Below are 22302 nucleotides of genomic sequence, written 5' to 3'. Positions count from 1 at the left end.
GAGGGAGCTGGGGTTGTTCAGCCTGGAGAAAAGGAGACTCAGGGGTGACCTTATCACTCTCTACAGCTCCCTGAAAGGTGGCTGTAGTCAGGTTGGTCTCTTTCTCCAGGCAGCAAGTGACAGAACCAGAGGACACAGTCTTAAGCTGCACCAAAGGAAATATAGGTAGGAAAAAGTTTTTTATGGAAGGAGTGATCAAGTACTGGAATAGTCTGCCTGGGGAGGTGGTGGAGTCACCATCCCTGGATGTGTTTAAAAGATTGTATGTGCCATGGTTTAGTTGAAGTGTTAAGGCATGGGTTGGACTAGATGGTCTTGGAGGTCTCTTCTAACCTTGTGATTCTGTGATTTTAAATGCCAAAATCTTTATTTTGCCTAATTAAACTGTCCTGATTTAGGACAAATTTGGGAGGAAACCTCTGAATGAGGTTCCTCCAGGGGAAAAAAAAAAAAAAAAGGGTTCCAAGAAGTCCCTCCCCCAGTCGGCTTGGGGGGAAAAAAGAGAATGAAAAAATTGGAGAGAAGTGGAAAAAAAGAAAACTGTTTATTCAACAGGCAACACACCTCCCAGCACAAAATGAACAATATTAAACAGCAAAACCTCTCGCTGTTCCGAGGAGATGGCAGATTTAGAAGAGTTCTCTCCGTGGCTGCCCGGCTCACTCAGGCTGTTCTCAGTCCCTCCGGTGCTGGGAAATGCCACAACCGAGGCCAGGCTTGGTGGGATACAGGTGTGAGCTCCCGGTGTTCTTCTGGGTCTTCAGTGCAGAGCAGGTTCAAACAATTCCAAGAAAAAGGAAAAAAAAACACAGTCCAGGGAGCTTCTCTGCCTCAGCTAGCCAGAAAAACTAACCAAGAGCAAAGGAGAGCTCTCTCCTGCTGTCCAGTGCAGACAACACAGTCTGTGAGCAGGAATGTGGGGGAGCCAGTGCAGTCTCTGATAACAAACTCTGCACTTCTTCTTTCCCCCCCTTCACTCCTGGAACCAGTCTTAAAGTTGCAGAATTTAATATTCAACACCAACAGAACAGACGATTTGGGGATATAGGCATCATACAGTCACCCCAAGACATTAACCCAAGAAGAAGTTGTTCAAAAAATAATGAAAAAGTTAAAGGAGAGTCAGCATTTACCAGATGACCTGTTTTACATGCACAGGTGTTCAGTCTTGGCCTGTGGTCTCAGGGAAGTAACTGAAGTGAGTTTTTATCCCAGTGTAAGATTCCATGACTCCAATGTTTTGCATTGGATTGTTATTTGATATAGACCATTAAATGATATCAACTCATGTCTGAACCATAGAATTTATTGCTTGATTTTTTTCAGTATCTATCATTAGGTTGAAGCAGTCCTGCCAACATGAGTTTAGGCTTTGTCCAGTGATCAGGAAGAGATTGTACAGTGATTTCCTAATGTAATAATGCTTTCTAGTGGATATAACTCAGAATGTTACTCAAACAGTAACAGCCTCTCTGCTAAATTCAAAGACTCTAGTTACACTTCCTGCACAAGGATCAGGGTTGCATTCATAAAAGTACCTCAAAATTAGTATACTGCTCAATACTGAAAGCTTTTACAGCTAAAATTCATTGGTAGATGACAATATAAAATATTCATAATCAGCTGTCATCTTGATTTCAGTGGGACAACTCACATCAAATAGATCTTGTAAGTGTTTAGGATCAGCCCCAGGCTCTGTCTCTAAACTTTTGTTAGGCATAATCAGTGTCTCACACGCAGAAACATTAAGAGGTTTTTCAACTGCTGTAATGTGTGCAGTAGCATACATTATTTTTAAATCTTTTTTCTAAGAATTATATTTAAAAAATAAGGAAACGTTGAAAACCTAAAGTTTAAATAAGCATTGAACAGATTGCTCAAGGTGGTTATGGGATCTCCATAACTGAAGGATATTAAGAGTAGAAAACACAAAAAATTTTACTCTGGGGTAGGAGGACAGATTACATAACTTCTTGAGGTCCTTTCAAGAGAAAATCATGATGATTGTGACATGTCTATCCAGAGAAGCAAAGTACTTCTTCCTTCCCTGATGGTGCTGCAAACCTTCAGTCTGTAGGTCGTTGAGGAGAACAGTGTTTCTTGGTCATGAAATTGTCATAAAGAAGCAAATAACTATCAGCTGGAATTCAATTGCAGGCTGCTTCCTTCCTACAGCAGGAAAGAAACACAAAATTAATTGAAATTCTAAATGAAAACCAATTCAGTATCCCAGTCCTGAGCTCTGGACACATCCTTATTCTTGAAAGAAATTTTCATGTTGCAATCTATTCCCTAGGAAGAATACAAGGAGATTGTGGATATACTGTATAATGGTTCTATAAGGCCTTATAAAAGATCAGAGTAGGTATTTCACTATCACTGAAATCATATTTATGGAGATGGATGATCAGGAATTAGGATATGTACAGAGTGTATCAAATATGGTTATTATAAGGTGAAATGGCTTCTAAAATTGATTGGGCCATGACCAAATAGCATATGTCCAAAAGGGTTAAGGAAATAAGCAGAGGAATTGAAGAAGCTTTGGCAGACATTTTTATGTACTTCTGCTCTTCAAAATAGATCAAGTGAAATCTGAGATGACTGGAGAGCAGCCAGCATAATGCCATTATTTTAAAATGGCCTAAGGAGAGACAGGGAGGTAAAGACTCACTAACTCATTGGAATTCTCAGAGGATATGGCCATCAATCTAGACAAAGGAGATAGGCACACCACATGAACTTTCAGAAAGAGTTCAGCAAAACTCTGTGTTGTAGGTAGTCTCAGTTGCAAAGTCAAAATACTAATTAATAGCTGACATATTAAGTTGAATGGAGTAAATCAGCTATAATAAATGCATGCTGAAAGTAGAAAATAAAGTTAATGAGGACATTTTTGATCAAGTCAGCTGCTTAAAAACAAATGTATAAATGAGATGTGACACAGTTAGACTGCTAACTGCACTCCTCCTTCCAGTTTTTCCAAAGGAGGTGTCTTGCTTGAGATTGACTCATTAATATAGATCCTTTGAAGTCTGACAATTTGTTATATTGTACTACGGTCTGCTGTCAGATCTTCCTCCAGCATACTGCCCTTCACTTTAACACAGGTGAATTTTCATGTTCATGAAAACATTTTCCTGTCATCCTCAGAAAAGAATTACTCTTTATATGCATCATGGGAAACTGCAGCATAAGGTTCCCACAATGTCCTGTGAGATGGAGGGGAAAAAGATCAAGTCTGTGTCTGTACCATTCAGTCCATGACAACTTTATTGATATTACTAACAACTGAACAATTTTATAGGTGAGGGCTGTACCACAGGCTGAGATCACAAGTGTAACAAATAAGCATATTCCATTGAATTGTTATACAGTCACAACCTTTGGTAGCAAATCAAGATAGATTTCTATTTGTAGGAAAGCAAGAACGGGCGAGAATCCTTATTAGTAATTCCCTGAGCCATCCAATCCTATGATTGTTATTTATGTTTCTATACCGCTTTTAAAGATGGAAGAAATAAAACTGCAGAGGGATTAATCAAAAGCTTTTATACCTTGAGTTGGCATCAGCAGTCTTCCCTTGCAAATATACTACCAACAAAGCAAGGAATTTGTTATTTATTCAATGTTTTCCATAATATTAATAAAGGATTGCATAAAGTATTCCTTATCAATTTTGATATTAACATGGGAATTAGTTGGGAATATTTTATGACGTTAATACAGTCCAAATAGAGTCAGACATATTTCTAAATAATTATGATTTTTTTTTAAAGTTTTGTTTTCATGAACAAGTGGAGGATACATACCTTTAGCAGTATCTTCTTTCCCACAGACACTTAATTTTTTTAAAGTTATTTTAAATATTTTAGCTAGATTTGTGTTTTAAGATGGCTTTTTTTCTGGAAACGTCCTTCTTGAGGATGTGAGGAAACTATTTAGAGAATCATGTGTTAGTGCAAGTCTTCTTAAACAGGCAAAAGGTTATGCCATAACTTTGAATGTACTATCACCAATTTAGTGATTTTTAACATTGTCCTTATATCAAAACTCTAAAAAGGTCAAGAAACTACATAATATATATTAATCCCCTTTTTGATGATAATTTATGTTTTTCCACTCCATTTGAAGAAACAATATTACTGGCACCAGATTTGCTCTTCTTCAGAGATCGTAGAATCACGGAGTCAAAAAACTATTTGGGCTGAAAGGGACCTTGAAGATTAGAGGATGTCCTCAAGTTGCACCAGGCGAGGTTTAGATTAGTTATTAGAAAAAAGTGTTCAAAAAGTGTGTGACTGCACACTTGGGGATATGGTTTAGTGGTCAATAACAACAGTGGTGCTAGGCTAATAGTTGGACTCAATGATCTAGAGGTCTTTTTCTACCCTAACAATTGTATGAGTCTATGTTGTAGTTCCAACCCCTCTGTCATCACCAGGGACACTCTTCATTAGATTTGATGCTCAAAGCCCCATCCAACCTGACCTTGATCCCTTCTGCTACTCTGGGCAACCTGTTTCAGTGCCTCATCAACATCACAGTAAAGAATTATTAACTAGTATGTTTAATAAATCAGTTATTCATTTGGCATCCAAATAAATCAAGTCTCCATAATAAAATTTTGTCTAAGGTCTATGCTGTGGACCTTATAAACTGAATTCTGAGCTTCTGAAACTGACTGTTAAGCTACTCGGAAGGACTGTTTATAATATATAATACTGGCAACATTAAAATAAATTTTAAAAAAGAACATACACAAGTAAACTGAATATGAACAATCACCTATATGCAAAATAAATATATTGACCAGAACTTCTAAATTGAGTTGAATCAGTTCCTTGTGGGGCTCTGCACATGCTATAACCCATGGAAGTTCTATGGTCATCAAAAGTTTCCTCCACAAAATTGGCCTATTTCCCACATTTTAAGTATTCTATCTCTCAGAAATTTTGGTTCTTTTACCTATCTTTAACCATCAAGATATCGTGATGTATGGGGCATAGCTGGCAAGCTGCTGGCAGAAGGGGCTGCAAAGAGCTGAGGAGAGGCTAGGGCTGCCCTGTGCTGGACACAGGTGGTTCAAGTCAGATCCAAGCTACCCACCTAAAGGCACAGCTGACCTGGGGACACTTCAGGGGAAATGTATTCAAGAAAGGGTTTAAAACATTTAGCAGAGGAATGGTGGAACAAAAAGTGTAAAAAATATCCCTGCATACACCAAGGTCAGAGAAGGAAGAGAATAAGAAGACACCTGCAGCCTGTAGGGAAGTCCATGGTGGAGCAGATAGCCACACACATGGAGCACCCTACACCAGAGAAATTACATACTCCTGAAATGAACAATGGACAGTGGAGAGCCCAAGCTACAGTGGGGAAGACTTAAGGATGAAGGGGCAGAGAGGAATTGTTAGTGGTGGCTAGTTATATGTCAGTTGGGGTGGGACTGGAAATAGAGGAGTTGGGAATGAACAGAGTGGAAATGTTGTTCTTTGCTTGCTGTTATCCAAATCTATTTTAAGTGACAACAAACTAAATTAAATCTCCCAAATCTGAGACTACTTTTCCCATGACATTAATTGGTCAGTGATCTCCCAATCCTTTTCCCAAGTTTTTGCATCTTATTTTCTCCCCAACACTCTTTAAAACAGCAGCTGGACATAGGTTTGGCAGCCAGTCACACTTGGCCCACAACATACATATGTAGCTTTAAAGGATCTTCCTTTACTGAGAGAAGCAATTCGAACTATATAAATAGACAGAAGAAATAACTGAAACATTTCTATGTCTTTTCATTGTCTCTAGATGGAGCTAAGCTTAAACCATCAATTTATCAAGTCTAAGGCTAGGTGAGATGAATTCTGTTGTGGTTGGCAAAACAAAAATTAGAAAGGAAACAGAAATTACTAAAAAGTGTTTCAGATTTACCTGATTAGATATGGTGTTATTTTCCTATATCTGACAAACATCACAGATTAAGTTAATTAAGAAAAGTGTGATAGGTATTGAACTGAGAAGTGTTAAAAGTAATAAACCATCAGATAAGACATCTTCAGTCAGAGAACATATGCAATATACAAGACTTTTGTAAACCTCGATCAGCACCTAAAAGCTAACAGGCAGCAAGCAACTGCTTTGAAAAAGAGCAGCTTCATCTGTTTCCAATGGAGAGATGTCAAATACTGGAATTCCTGTGGCAGTAAAAGAGAGGATTCAGTTTAAAATACGAAATGCAAGTGCACATCTATTTCTCTCTGTCCTTGTCATTAACTTCTCTCACTAAACACAAGTATTTTAGGAGTCTCATGGCACTACCCATGTATTTATGTATTGTCCATCAGTGTTCCAACAGCCAAATCTAAATGAGAAAGACCATAAAGTTATATGCTTTTACTTTTTTCCCCATCATTCATTTAAAAGGTTTTCTCAAGGGATCATTTGTAATACTTTCTGACCTACAGTTACAATATCTACCTGCTTCCTCCTAATTAAGAGACATGGCCCTGTCTTTTGTACCCAGTATTCCCTGAAGTTCAATTCCTCAGTCATGAACTTTACTAACAGAAACTCCTAACTCAGTAATATTACGATACAAAAATAAATGCAGTGGAAGAAGCAAAGATGACTTTGCAAATAAGCCATTTTCCACAATGTACTTCATCACAGATAGCCATATCTTCTAAGGTGTGACTATTAAAAAAACATTTCTATTAAAAGGATGTATTTGAGGTATTTAGCCCCAAAGAGCTAGAATAACAGCAACTTCCCTCTTTTCAGTTTTTCTTCAATGTACTAATAATATTTGTTTAAAACTCATTCATAAACATGAACTGTGCATACACGATACAGGAAAAAAAAAAAACACTAAAAACCCAAAACAAACGCAGCAAAGGAAACCTTCTTTTCAGCCATATATATATCTTATAAATCATTAATTCCCAAATGGTAGTCTTTCATTGCTTGATGCTTGAAAATATGTCTGAACTTCATGCACAGGCACTCTACAGAATTATTGTCCTTGGGAAAACTCTACTGAATTTTAATTTTGATAAGATATTGAATATTAAAATCAAAGTAATGGCCTAATGATGTCATCTTTATTGATATTGAAGTAGTGGTATAAAAAAAAATGAATTAGAAGAAAGGAAACACCACAGAAATTTATATCAGGTATTCCTTTTGTTTTGCTTTCAGCTGTGAAAAAAAAAATAGATAAATTACTGTGTTCTTGAAATGCTCAAGAAGAACCAGCAAAGGGACTCATTATAACATAAAACAAACATTGCAAATATTTAATAACTTATAAATTACATTGTGACATATCAATAAAAGCACTTTTAAGCATTATTTTCAGTATTTTGACATGCTACCATTCTTGTTTTGTTTTGTTTTGTTTTGCATTGAGCTTATTAATAATGCATAGTAATCTTAGATTTTAAACCACGAAGAAGATACCTAGATTCAAGCTTGGTGGTTGTTTTCCCTTTCCTTTTTCAAGTAGATTTGAGAGCTGCACCTCAAGGTTATTTCTCACTCAGCTTTTTCCTATTATGAAAATAGGAAGAATTTTAATGTTCCCATTTGTTTTCTTTGAAGAATATTGATGAATGCTAGCACAGAATTGCCAAAATTTCTCCAGCCAGAACAATTAGAAGGCTCCTGAATAATGATAAGCTTTTAACAGTGCCTTTTCCAACCCCTTTTCAGTCTCAAAGTAAGACCTCTTATAGTCTCACTGTGTCCCTGAATGTTTCCATTTGGAGTTTTAACTTCTTGTTTTTTCAGTGGCAGGTATAAGGGTCATTCTACACCAAAGTAAAAGGTCCATGTGCACCGTAAAGAACTTCTGTATCCTATTGACCTCCATGAACTGTTAGAATACCCCATGAGGCAATTGGGATATTAAGGTAAGTCAGCAGTTAGCTGAGCATTATGTTTCTGGGGATGCTTTTTATGCAGGAATTATAGGAAAAGAAATTGATCTAATCCTTGTTTCAAGAAGCAGCTAAAGACCTATGGCATTCATATTGAAAACAAAACTCAAGACAGCCTATAAGATAGATGTTCCATGAACCATTGAATATTTTTATTAATCTTGTATCCAGTGAAGATGTGAACCAATTTTTCCTTTATTTTTACACTTAATACTTAGACTTTCAAAAAAATTTCAAAGCTCTAAAAGTTGGTCTCAAAAGACTGGACTGAAGGAAGACCATATAACAACACATAGAAAGTAATGTATGTAGAGTATAGAATCCATTGTTTCATTTGTTCAGAATGTCTAGGAAGACTGGTGATGTCCTATGTTAAAAGTACATTTGTATTCCTAATATTCTTACAAAATAAGCACTTCCTACATAGTGTAAAGTAGAAAACGAAAAGCAAATAACTTCCCAAAAACCCAAGCAGTCATAGGTATTTCTAGCCCATATATGGGTAGATTTAATTTTGTTCCAGACCTTGCTTAATCTCTAATAACTGAGATTTCTACAATTAAAAGTGTTCATGCAGTCATTTCACTAAGGTATGATTTTTTTCCAAAATTTATTTTTTCTTCTTACTGCTTGTATTACTGTCATCACCTCTCCTATGAACTTTCATAAATATTATCTTCAGCATACCTTGGAAGTCTGCTTAAGTAACGCTGAACAGCATGTCCATGGCCAGCTCATCGTCTCAATGTGAAGCTGAATATCCCACAGGGAATATTTTACATGTCAGATATGAATGACAGAGGAAGCTGGAGATAGAGCTGTTGTCTGTTTCAAGGCTTTCACTCTTGCTCTAGTTGAGCAGTTCAAAAATTTGGCTCGTCATCTCCTAGTTACACTTGGCTTCTCCAAACTACATCTGCGTCTTCAAAATGTTCACATACCTTGAAAGAAGACTCATTCTTTATTTAAACAAACAACAAATAAATGTACTGGCATGCAAGTAATCAAATGGAAAGATAAAGAGTTCAGTCATCCAGCAGCTTGAATCTAAAGATTACTTTCAGTGGTTTTCCTTATACATAATTAATGCCATACATATCTTCTTAGATGAGATTTTTACCACAAATTTTCATCTTTTTCATCTGTCTGCCACCATCTTTCTGCATTTAATATGTGGAAACCTTCTTACCCTTATCGTTATCTGTTGTTTTTAAAATTCTGATTGCAAGCACCTGGTTGGTTGAATGGATGAGCTGTTAAAGGGATTCATCATATTTGTCAATCCTGTCCTAGCACCATAAAGACCTCATGTTTCACAGACTGCTACAGAACAACATTTAATTCTTTACTTTTTTTCAACCTTAACAAAAATTTAAAGCAGGTTTCTTGACTTCCAAGCACTGGTTTCTGCAACATGGATATCATATTAATATATCCCTTCGTAATGCACCTGTCCTAAACTAGGAACATTTTATCTTACTAGATCAAAACCAACATTTAATTCATATTGTTGTGAGTTATTTTGTGGGCACAGCTATCCAACAACATCCTAAAGCCAAATAAGCTTTATCAAGTAAAAATATTTATGTTCACTTAAGATCAGCAATACAGGGGAAGATGATTGATCTGACTAATGAATAAAAAATGAGAAAAGCATGACACCATAATGTGGTCGCTTACAATAGGAGCAATGGGCAGACACAAGATGCTCAATAGTATGGAAGAGAGAGAAATCCATCTGGAAAACTCTGGGAAAAGCTGGAGAAATTTCTTCATAAAAATTAATAAGTTGTTTTAAACTTAATCCTCCTTTCATTTAAGCTTCAAATTGAGAAATATATTCAATAACTGCCCAGATACTCACAGGGAAGAAAGTTTACACATTTCTTCAGCAAACTAAAGGAACAAAAACCAACTGTCTTTATTTTAGGGGCAGTACAGAGTTGAAAGGCAAATAAATGAAAATAAACTTTTATTAAGAACACAAACAAATTAAAATAAAGCTAAATCCAAATCCGAAGTGTTCAAACTTAAAAGATAAAACGATAAGTAAAAATCTTTGAGGGTGTGGAGTAACACATCTTGAGTTTTCATGGATGCCTGGAGTTTCCTGAAGACAAATGTTATAATATTATCGAGAATCTGTATTGCAGGACAGATTTTTCATATTTTTTCTTTATTGGTTTCTGTATTCCATTATTTTAAATGTGGAAGCTACTAGACAAAGTGAAATTCTTCAGAGGCAAGGTGAGATTGATTCTACTGGAAAAAAAATACTTCTCAGGGGAAAAAAATAACCAAAACTAGCAAGATATTGCCAAGTGAAAGGATCACACCAATAGCAAAAAACAAGTCACTTGCAAAAACAGAGATTGCTAAGAGGAGCAGAGAAAAGGCACTTAAGTCATAAATGTGATAGAAAACTGGAATTTAAGTCTTAATAGCAGATGATTTTTGCAAGTTTCCCATCTCAGCAAGACATCATTAGATGGACACCCTGAAAACTTTGTATCTTCTCTTTCAATCAAGAAAATTATGACCTGAGCCATTAGATGTCTGTATGTTTGATTTTAGTCAGATTTAAACTCCTGGATTTTTAAGAAGACTTTCAAGAAGAGGACAATACACGGTGGGATACAGAAATTGAGAAAATGTATAACACTAGTTTGAAAATGTGAATTATAACAGATTAATATAATAACATTCTTACATAAATTCATTGTTATATGGGGTAGGGGAAAAAAAGTCAAGTGATAAACCAAATCCACCTGAATTTCAGTATGAAATTGAGCTGGCAGTGTGCCCTTGTGGCCAGGAGGGTCAATGGTGTTGTGGGAAGCATCAGGAAGAGTGTGGCCAGCAGGTCGAGAGAGGTGATCCTCTCCCTCTAATTGGACCTAGCGAGGCCATATCTGGAGGCTATATCAATTCCAGTCTTCACAGTCGAACAAAAACAAGGAGCTGCTGGAGAGGGTCCACTGGAGGGCCATAAAGGTGATAATGAGTCTGGAGCAGCTTTCTTATGAGGAAAGATTTTGGGTACTGGACCTGTTTAGTCTGGAAAAGAGAAGACTGAAAGCAGATTTCATCAATACATGCAAATATCTCAAAAGTGGGTGCCAAGAGGAAGGTGCCAGACTCTTTTCAGTGGTGCCCAGCAATTGGATAGGAAGTCTAGGCCATAAATTAAAACACAAGAAGACCCACCTCAACATGAGGAAGAACTTGTTTACATTGAAGGAGGCCCAGCACTGAACAGGCTGCCCAGGGAGGGTGTGGAGTCTCCCTCTCTGGAGACATTCCAAACCCACCTGGAGGTGCTCCTGTGTCACCTGCTCCAGGTAAACCTGCCTTGGCAGGGGTGCTGGACCAGATGATCTCCAGATATCCCTTCCAACCCTAACAGTCCCGTGATTTGGTGATTCAGTCAAGAGTTTAATGTTGCACAACACTGGAAATATCACAAGGGGGGAAATCTAGGGATTAATAGAGGAAATATATATATATTATATAGGGTGAATAGAAACCTTGCAACAGAGAGGATGCAAGAAGGAAAAACTAAAACAGAAAAATATCAGACTGGCTACCAACAAATCAAAGATCAACTCAGAGATCACTGTTATTTAATAATTTCATTAGTGATATTGGCATGGATATTTGAAACATAATAATAAAGTTTGCCAAAGACACTATGTTGGAAATATCATCAAGCAGTGCTTAGAAATAATATAGAAAGAAGCTGATGACCTTGAGAATCACAGTAATAGAACTTAAATTAAATATGGGTAGTACAGATATAAAGTCACACACATTGTGATTAACATACAAAACTTTTTGTCAGTAGAATTGTCAACTGAAAATCGAAGAGGACAAGAGTTTTAATATGGGATATCTAGAGCTGCCAGAGTTTTAATATTGGATGTCTAGAGCTACCAGCATTTTTATCTGTGAAAGAGAAATACAAGTGTGAGGTGCATCAGCTGATAAATTTTTCAGTGTAATTTAGGAAATATTGCTTCTATTGCTTCTATCAAGTGTATTCATCAGGATGCAGTGTTAGTAAACAAGGTTTGAGAAAAAAGAAGTCAAAAGAATCAAGCAGAGGAAAGAGATAATGTAGTCATGAGGAGAACGTAAGTAGAAGATCAGAAATGCAGAGGTTTTTTACCAAATCTCTAAAATGAATTCCAGTCAAACCAGGTGCATTAAATAAGCTTCAATTGGAAGAGCTTTTTAGAATTCATTCTGTAAACACCTCCAAGTTTTCACTTAGGAAAGCACCTTTTTAATTTACTTCATTTTGCTTTATCTTTGCTATGAAAAGAAAGCTAGAGAGGTATGTCAATAAGATAGGTAATGAGTTTATGAGTTTATGAGCAGAGCCATAAAGAAGATCTGTTGAGGAAAACTCATTTCAAGTTAGTTTATAGTGTTAAAATTATTCCTTTGCTAAAATTATTCAAAATGTTAAGCAATGCATTATTAACTGCATTCTGCTGGGTGTTACATAAAAACATTCTTCTAGGAGAAATATTGTTACCCACAACAAACCAACCTGTAAATTGCAACCAGCTTTGTGAATGGTTATATGATTTGGGAAACATGAATCCATTTTGCAATGAGTGAGTTACTATTTTCTTGTTCTGGGTTTGCTAAAAAACTACTGCATTAAAAATAAAGGTGGGAATAACTTGAGTTGTGATGACTTAATCTGATGGGATCATCAAGACATTAAAAAAAAAAAAATCTTATGGGAGGAAAACACTAAGCCAGAATTAAGTATTTTCTAAATCTTCAAAATGTTAGAAAAAGTCAGGTAGTCTCAGTGTTGGTTTTACTGGATAACCAGATAGATTGAAGTGATAAGTCTCCTGATTGGAAGTATCTAACACATCTAGCTCGCTTAGGTGCTGTTTTATCTCCTTAGATCCTTAAAACAAGGGAAAACTGTTGAGGGAATAAGGTCTCCCAGTGGGAAATTTATTTTCTATTTAGTTCCATTCTGTCAAAATAGCTCAATATCAGCTTCCAGAATCAGGACCTTTGGTCTATCCTTCTGGTCTAAACAGAAAGAAAGCATGGAACAAAGGATTCAAGCTAAAGCTGAATGTATATTAAAGGAAATAGGCTGGAATTGAAGAACTGGGAAAAAAAAATATACACTTGTCTTGATGTCCTCAAGCATATATGTTATCAAGGAGATTTTTAAAAACATATTTAAGACAAAACAAAACAAAACCAGGAAGAAGAATGTGCACAGGATTCTGTGTTAATTTGACTCTGTTTTATGTCTTCTCTAGCTTTTGAGTTAAATAGACATATATTTGTTTTGAAAACACCAATACACATTTTAATATATAATATTAAGTATCATTTTAATGTATAAAACAGATGACAAGAACAGTACTTTGGCCAATAAATAAGAAGTGGCCTTAGGGAGATCAGTATAAGGTAGAATCTGAGACACAGAAACTCTGCCAGGGACTTCTAAGACTGAGGTTGAGTTGTTTGAGAACTGGAAGAACAGAAGAAGAGGAATAAGCACATTAGATTTTTTTTTTTAAGTCTTACTGCCCAAGATGAAATCATATCCAGTAGTTAAGATTGTGCATTTACATACATTAACACATGTATTTTAAATATGTTCATCTGATTGAAAGTACATGGTTCATCTCTGTAATAATCAGGACAGTCTCCTTTCTGTACATATAGTGATATTTCTACCTGAAAACAGAGACCTAAATTGTATTAATCCAATCATAAAATAAATTACTTTTGACTTTACTACAAAAAGACTATAGGGTGCTGGACTCCAATATATGTTATATATATTTAATCATATCAGTCCCACTGCTGTGGACCTGTGTGTTCAAATATTGAAAAGTTAAATTCAATCATATTTCTCTGTTAATAATGTGAAGAGTTTTGCTCTTGAATTTAAAAATCCCTGCCTCCTCTCTTTATATAAAACAGTATAATTGACATTTTATTTAGTAATTCTGGGGTGGCAATTAAAAAAAATAACTAGTAATATGTTTAATGTGTGCCAATATTGGAATGGATTCAGCGATGCATTGGCTATAACCTTGGGATAGGCATATGCCTGCTGTTCCATTTAACATTTTGTATGAATATAAATAAAAGCAGTAACAATGCTTACACATTTTTATAATACGCTGATGGTTTACGTATTTAAAACACTACAGAAAGTCGAAAAATATTTCTATGCGTTCTTCATTTTTTCCAATATTTCAATATGATACACACTGGCTTTTCTTATAGTAGCACTTACTTGAAACAGCTCATGATATTGTTTTTTTATCCTTTTGCTTTTTCACCTGAAACACTGCTGGTGCCAGTATTGCTTCAAGCTCTTTAAAAGTAATGGTTAAGGGCCAGAAGAGCAAAGACAAGGACAAAACACCGTTGCTTCAGGGCTCTATTCAATTCTCTTTAATCAGACAGAGTTGCCATTGGAATCAGTGACAGCTCTGCTTGAATAAGAAGGCTGGATAGGGATTTCAGTACTATGAGCGTGTAACTTAACAATCTGCCCTACATGGCAGGAAAGGACTAGAAAAGGAAGAACAAAGTGTCTCAGTTAAAAAATATTCTTTATATTCCTTTTCTGAGGAATTGAAATAAAGCTGTTCACTTTTTTGAGAAACACGTTCTTTTCTCTCTTACTCCTCTGTAAACATACTAACAACTCAGCCAAAATCCCTCATCCCTATCCCTATCCATGCCCTTTGGTATCATGCCCACTTTTGTACAGGTGAGCTTTCCCATCTAAGAAACTTTCATATCATGGCCGAAAGAGAATAAAGAAGAAACTAAGTGCACTAACAACATGACCTAATGTAACCTAAGTACTCTGATAAAGTATCCCATAGTTTAAAAGTATTTAAAAATCTTTCTTCTTAGCAGAAAAGTAAAAAAAAGTCTACAATATATTTTGAAATCAGAAGATATTCCCCAGGAGACTGCTTTGAGAGCAACTGTCATGACTTATATCACTTCTTTAGAACACTCTTAATTAGTATCATGGGAATAAAATGCCAATGATTTATTGTCGGAAAATAAAGATAAATGGTAATTTGGTACTCTCCTGATTTTAAAATATACATTTTTTTTATATTCTTTTATTTTTTCAGGTATAGTAAGCTTTGGTGAAAAAATATGGTAACTATAAAACACTGAGAAACAGCCCCAAGTGTGAATTTCCATGCTGCTAAATATATTGCCCTCATTTTCTGACATGAAGAGTCACTTGGCAGTCTCTGGTGCAATAGAATTATAGATTATGCAATTCTTAATCAGCTGTGTAATGCACAAGCCTTCCTCACCCAATTGTACCAGTTCAATTTAGGTCATTAAAACTGCCACAAGGCAGCTTTCCTCTTCTGGCATTGACTGTCTGGAAAGACATGATTTTCCAGCAGTACAAGTCAGCAGTCACCTGCTGAGAGAGCCGGTGTGGCTTTTAAAAGCTGGTTCAGCACAAGAAGAAAAAGAGAGCTTACACTAACTATAGTTGTCAGAAACTCAAGTACTGGGCTTTTAAACATCTCAGAAAACCAAACTGGAATGGAGAAGAAGAAAAAAAAAATAGGAGAATTAAACAAATTAAACAAATGGAAAACTAACCCTAGCAAAGATAACAAAAGGGAGAAAAATTAAAGAACACAAATAGAAAAGAAAGGTCAAACATCCCTATAGGAAGGTATTGAAAAATAAACCAACAAAAAATATCAACTCATACTATAAAGAGTTACGAAGTTTAAAGTGATGAATAATACTTCTCGATTAAAATGGATATTTTAGATTTGACACTGTATGGAATTGATCTCTCTCCATTGAAATAATATGAATTTCTCTGTTAACCTCAGTCTATATTGGGTATAGTCTCAAAAAAACACAGAACTGGAATAATTTGACTGAAAAGAAAACCCAAAACACCCTCAGAACAATAGATGAGTAAATTTATGTAAATATTAATTATATATATATATCCCTAGATGAATTTTCCAAGGATGCATCTGCCTTATTCACCTGCAGTTTCACAAGTGATATGCAGTCTGTTAAACCAATGCGTGGTGGTAAAAATAACTTAACACTGTACAAATAGATAGAACCTATCTTACCAAAGAAACTACACACAATATGCTAATATTTTGCTTGAAAGCACATCTACAGAATCAAAGTACATGGTGATATCCATGAGTACTGGTCATTAATTCGAGCTGACATTTGTTTGCCTAGTCAGGCTAAAAATATTAGTAAATATGAACAGCTTATTTGGGATGAAACAAGGAGGAACAGGTCACCATGGAGGGTGGCAGCAAGGAGAGGAAGAGAGATTTATATTTCAAAATTCAGCCTATGAATTTAAAGCAAAACTCCTGCATATCAAAGGTTGTGGATGAATTCATAATTGGTCTGGATTTAATTTTTTACTAATTATTTAATAATAAGCTCTAGAAAAAAATATCTTGCAAATCAATCTACTAGAATTACTTTTTAAGACAGGAACTAGGTCAGATGAATGGTTTGTGGGACACTGGTTTTCCGTGAGCAAGTTGTCCTGCCTCAAGGCTGGTATCTTAATTGCATCTGAGCATTGTAGTAGTTTTCCAAGGTGGAAAGAGATCTCCTCTGAAACACAACAAACTAGAATAATGTTAATTAGTATAGGTAAAATGGATCTAAAGAGAGAATGGAATTTTTTAATCTGATGCTGAAGATTTGTGTTAAACAGAAATAGGCAAAGATGGAATGAAGGTAGCAAAATTGAAATCATCAGATCTAATGATATCTGTTTCAGAGGAAGGGCGAAAAACTCAGGTGGATTCTCAGTTTCTGGGTCATTCTCATGTACACGCTTGAAAGTATAAAAAATTGCTTATTCAATACTCTGGCTTTAGCACAAGGGCATTCAGAAGAAGCATGGTATGGGTATAGAGTAAAATATCTAAGAAAAAACCCATTGTATTTTAAGTAGGCTTACATTTGAAGTCATAGATATAAAGAAAGGGTTAGAGCTCAAGGAGGAAATTTATCAAAGATAAATTGGTGATGGTATAATTTCTGCTGATAGAACAAAGATGACAAGATGAAGAATATTCCAGTATTCCACACTTTAAAATGTACAGAATTCTAAGGATTCTACAGGGTTTTCTTTTTCTCCCATTCTAAATAATTTCGACTTTTGGTTTGAATGAGAAAAGTAAAGCAGTTCTGTCACTGAGATGTAATTTATCTGTTTCAGATTATGAAAGTTCCTCCCTCAATTGACCTATGTTGGAACTTTGTTTTAGTCTTGGTACACACCTTGTTCTATCAACAGATTTTCAGAGGATGGTGGCTAGTTACTGAAAAGTGTTTATGTTCCAGAGTCAAGTTTCATTATCCAAAGAGAAACTAACTAGAACAGCCATACTGTGTCAGAACAAAGACCCTTTTTGACATTGTCATATGCACTGGCTGATAAAATTGTCACACTATGAACGCACACTTTGGCTTTCCAAACAGCTTTGCCATCTTCAGTAGTACAACACTCAGTCTCTTCCCTTTTTTTTCAGTTACTGTCCCTTGAGCTTATTTTGTTTCCCTCAATTCTATTTTTATGCTCTTAATTTGGAAACAGAAGATATTTAAATATTTTTCAGTGAGATTATTGTGTGTTGCTGATTGACATGAGTAAGAACTCTGGCCATTAGTAGTCAGACTGTCCAGGGTGCTCTACCTAATCCCCCATATATTACCTGCTTTTTGACAGAGGGATGACAGCTTATTTTTGTCCTCCTGTACTCATTGTTTGCTCAGCCCTTAGGGGAAAACCAACAGGAACAATGGTAGATAAAGCTGTCTAAGTGAATAAAACAACTCTATAACAAAGACGTCTGCTCTGGTCCTGTTCTTGCTCTGGTCCTGTTCTCCCTCTTTAAAATAATTGTGGCTCACCACCATGATATCCACAATTATGATTAATATCTTCATCAGACTTCTATCACCTTCCAAAAGTTTAGAGACTGTCCACATCCCATGTTTATGGAGGAAAACTTCTGAAAATGTACAGTAGCTTTTTGATTCAAGAACAATGAAGGCCAACATGCAAGCAAAACTGTAAAGTTATAATTCCCTAATCATCCTGCAGACTTGGAAATGTTCAGCACCTCTTTGATGTTTGCAGACAATGTGCTAAACTGAAGAGAATGGACTGAGGTACCCAAAGGAATTCAATGTGTTTATAGAGTGTTTTCTTTGCTCTCCTATTTGCAATTCATCCTGCTTCATCTAGGGAATCAGTAAACATAGATTTGCTTCAACGGCCTAAAGGGAATAGAAGCTTCCCAAAGATGAGATCTTTTATTTAGAAAAAAGTGCAATTGTAAGATCTATGTACTGTCACATCTCACAGAATCACCATAATGGCATTTTGATTGCAATAGGAAAAAACCCAACTAATTACAATATGAAAAATATTATACCCAAACTTTGATAAGTAACAGTGTTTAATGCAAGGGGATTCTCAGGTGATGCTATTTCTCAATACATTCAACTATTTCAAGTTGAATTTTTCTTGACTAAGAATTTTTATTCTAACAAGTAGATATTATCAATACATATATACAGAAAAAGTTATCCATAAAACAATGCAGCAGTATCTTGAGTAACTAGCAGACTCCACTAAAGTCTATATATTTCAAATGTGCCTCATAAAAGAGCAATTAACATTTATTGCAGCCGAATTTATAATTTCACAAAATGGCCTGAAGTTTGCTTACTAACAATCAAATCAATAGAAGGAGTTCATCAGGTGAACTCATGAAGCCTTCACCAGTTGTGGGTGGTGGCACAAGGAGAAATTTGGAGTGAAAGGAATTCATTGGGATTCTAAAGAGTGACACACATTATTCACGAGGTAAAAATATTTAGCTTGATGTCATGGTTTAATCCATTTGGCACCTAAACATCACCCAGCTGCTTGTTCACTCTCTCACAGAATGATGGGGAAGAGAATTAGAAGGGTGAAATGAGGAAACTCATGGATTTAGATAAAGACACTGCAGTAGGGAAAGTAGAAGCTGTATGTCCAAGCAAAGCAAAATAAGGAATTAATTCACCACATCCCATGGACAGGCAGGTAGATGTTCAGCCATGTCTAGGGAAGCAGGGCTCCATCACACACAACCATGAATTTGGCAGACAAGTAACATCACTCCAAGGGCTCCACACTCTTTGAGCATGAGCCCATATGGTGTGGAATACCCTTTTGGTGAGCTGGGTTCATCTTTCCCTGCTGTGCCCTCTTTTTGTGGACTGTAAGGGCTGACACTCTACACAACACATGACTAAGGCAAACTGGCACAAGACAAGGTTCTGATTGCAAGCCATATAATTCCCTCCAATTATATCTAAGAGTTTAAAAGCAAAAAGCAACCAGCAAGCCAAGAGAAGCAGTCATGACGGCAGTACAGACAAAAATGGCATTGATTCAATGGCCACAAGGAATAACTGGTTTGTTTTAATTACTCAAAAATATTTGAACTTAAACTTTATAAAGTTTAAAGCACAACTTTATATATGCAATATAGAATGATAAAACTTGCTGACAGTTGGATGTGCTCATTAGGAATCATAAGTCAGTAGGACTACTTTCAAAAACAGAAAAATGTTAATAAGCAGACCAGCTGAAGGAATAAATCAAATAAATCAAATATTTAGCTTGATACATGTAGTCATTTTTCTATCTATGCAGTATATTTTCAGATCACAGCTTCTTTGGATTTATTAATTATTCCAATATATTCCCCAAATGCCTTATGAAATTGTATATTATATGAAATACAAATAAAAAATCAGAAGCCAGGCATATCTGGTTTATAGCTACTCTATGCATCTGAAATCTTTTGTCAAGAGAGCTGTCCCAACTCATTAATTCAAAAAGAGGTTAATAGGGAAACCAGCATCAATAAACCAGCAAAATCCTTTTTACACTTTTCTAGAAATGATCAACACCTCTGAACAATGCAATTCATTGTGGACAAAGATAGCCTACTGATATAAAAGGCTAGGCTAAGAGAGGAAAATATCCACAAAACAACCAATGGATTAGAAACATTATATTAATATCTGGGCACATGGAAATAATCCAGTGAAACATATTTAAAGCTTTGTATTTAGGTTATCCTATTGAAAACAATACAATTTAAAATAATATTAGAGACACGGCAGCTGGCAAGGTAACAAAGTTAGAACTCCTATCTGTGTAATTTGCTCGCATTTACAAAGCTCTCAGTCTGCACTTTATTTATAATTGGTCACTCACATTTGCTATCTAGGACACTTTCCATGTGCTTCCTGTAAAATTATCTACTGATAAGTCAAGCATTCAGAAGCTTAATGACAGCCAGGCTTGTATTTTCAGTTTTGCATAAGGCATTGCAGACTCCTGTGTTCAGAGATTTCTTACCTTTGAAGAAACCAGAATTCAAAGTGAAGTCATTTGAAATGGTATATAAATCCATCTTTAATCCATGGGTAAATTTAACCTGGTAACTACCCTGAAGTATCAAGCAATAGCAGGTTGTCCCATCATGATACATAGCTTGAAGCAGGATTATCAGTCAAGTTATTTCATTGGGATGTTCTGTGAAAAAATAAACAGTGACAAACATTTGAAGGTGGTCTCAGCAGGGAAGTTTGAGATTGTTGCATTAAGTTTAATTTTAATTTAATTCCATTATTTCCTTGCAAAATGACTAATATTAATTAATTAAGGAATGTGCTGCAGCCTCCCTTCTGCACCTTGCTTTTCCACATGTAACTACAGTATGATGAGTAAAACTGCTGTAACAAGGTTAGATTTCATGATGGATCAAGATCTTCCACTGAAATCAGATTCTTCAACCATAAAGACTCTGTTATTCAATCATTGTGCCTGAAGAAAATTATTTCCCGCATATCACCCCCTACACAAGCTGATCTATTGTGACTGCCTTTTCTCATTAGTAATCTATATTTAAGTAGTATGTTCTCTCAATACTTGGAAAAATGTAAATTACCCTATTAAGAAAGGGAGAACAGAGACCAAACCTGGTCTGTATTAGAAACAAAAGACCTCTCCTACTTACATTGCTTTGATAAATGTTTATACTCAAAGGCATTAGTTTAATCTTTATTAATCTCCTGTTTTCTTTTACTAAAGAAAAGTTTAATTATTGTGTCCTACCTACTTGTCAAATACAGATTTAGTGTTCTAACAGTTAAGAGGAAATAAGAGAATGTTGAACAATTGCATATAATTTTTAATTTCATAATGCTAATTTCATACAAGAACATTATCCTTACCAGACATTAGTACAAATATAAAGAAGCTTTTAGGCTACATTAAAATTTTAAGTGTTTATCTATTTCATTGGTAAGAGAGAAAGCTGTTTATGAACAGACTGCATTGCACTAATTAAGGCACTTATAGCTAATACAGAAAACACTTCCTCTTTGGAAAAAGAAATTGTCGACTTAAAAAATTGGCTCTATTTACTGAAAACAAAAAAGTTATTTAAAAGGAACAAAACCAGCATTTCTCTTTACAGCCATTGTAGGGTAGCCAGCATAAACCATAGCAAAAGCATATTTTGTACAGATGTTCTTGTTGGTGCAGTGAAACAACTCAAAAGGAGCCTAAAAATACTTACTAAATGGATCGTTTTTATGTAAAGAAACACTGACAATTAGAATACAGATTAAGCAAAAGAAATTAGCTGTAACACTTACGAAATGCTCCCCAGATGAATATTCTCCAGGACAGGCTCTGTAGCCATCCTATGATCTGGGGAGAACCCTTGATTCAGAGAAGTTACTTGGAAAATGAAGGATGTTGGGGATGAGACATCTAATGAGCCTGCAAGGTCTACATTTTAAATACTATTCAAGTTTCATTTAACTACAACTGTGACAGGCTGTCTTGTAAAAAATACAGGTCTGGGAACAAAGACCCCCTTTCTAGCACTAAGGCAGACAGAAATTGAAAAGAAACAACAGACTGCACAGCAAATCTGCGGCTTGGAAGCACTCTGAGAACACCCTGTGCCAAGCACTCCTAGAATTATTTCAGAGGGAAATAGTAGCCCCTTCTCTGCTCATGGACATGTTTGAGTCATCCCAGATATATTTTGTGATAAATCATGAACTACATTTTGTCATAAGTGTAAGTTTGAAAACACCTCTGAAAGAGAAGCCTCCTTCACAGACCATAACCATGAGTCTTAACTGTCTTGGTTTTGCTCCCTGACTGCCTGACTTTGAACCTGTAATAGCATTTCTGTTACACTCTATAGAAACTCCACACTGAAAGTGGCAG

General features: G+C 35.7%; 1 long non-coding RNA gene across 1 annotated transcript; it reads right to left on the bottom strand.

Annotated features, from left to right (window-relative positions):
- Nucleotides 1-525: 525 nt before the first annotated feature.
- On the bottom strand, nt 526-21854 carry LOC148224468 (uncharacterized). Its single transcript, XR_015802672.1, has 3 exons — nt 21717-21854; nt 20413-20589; nt 526-2169 (listed from the first exon to the last, which is right to left on the bottom strand). It is a non-coding gene; the product is annotated as an uncharacterized LOC148224468 (long non-coding RNA).
- Nucleotides 21855-22302: the final 448 nt, after the last annotated feature.

This window comes from Sturnus vulgaris, chromosome 3, assembly GCF_052056855.1.
Source record: "Sturnus vulgaris isolate bStuVul1 chromosome 3, bStuVul1.hap1, whole genome shotgun sequence".
In the NCBI taxonomy this organism is placed as follows: Eukaryota; Metazoa; Chordata; class Aves; order Passeriformes; family Sturnidae; genus Sturnus; species Sturnus vulgaris.
Note: the sequence above shows the minus strand (reverse complement) of the source record. Positions and strands in the feature narration are given on the sequence as shown.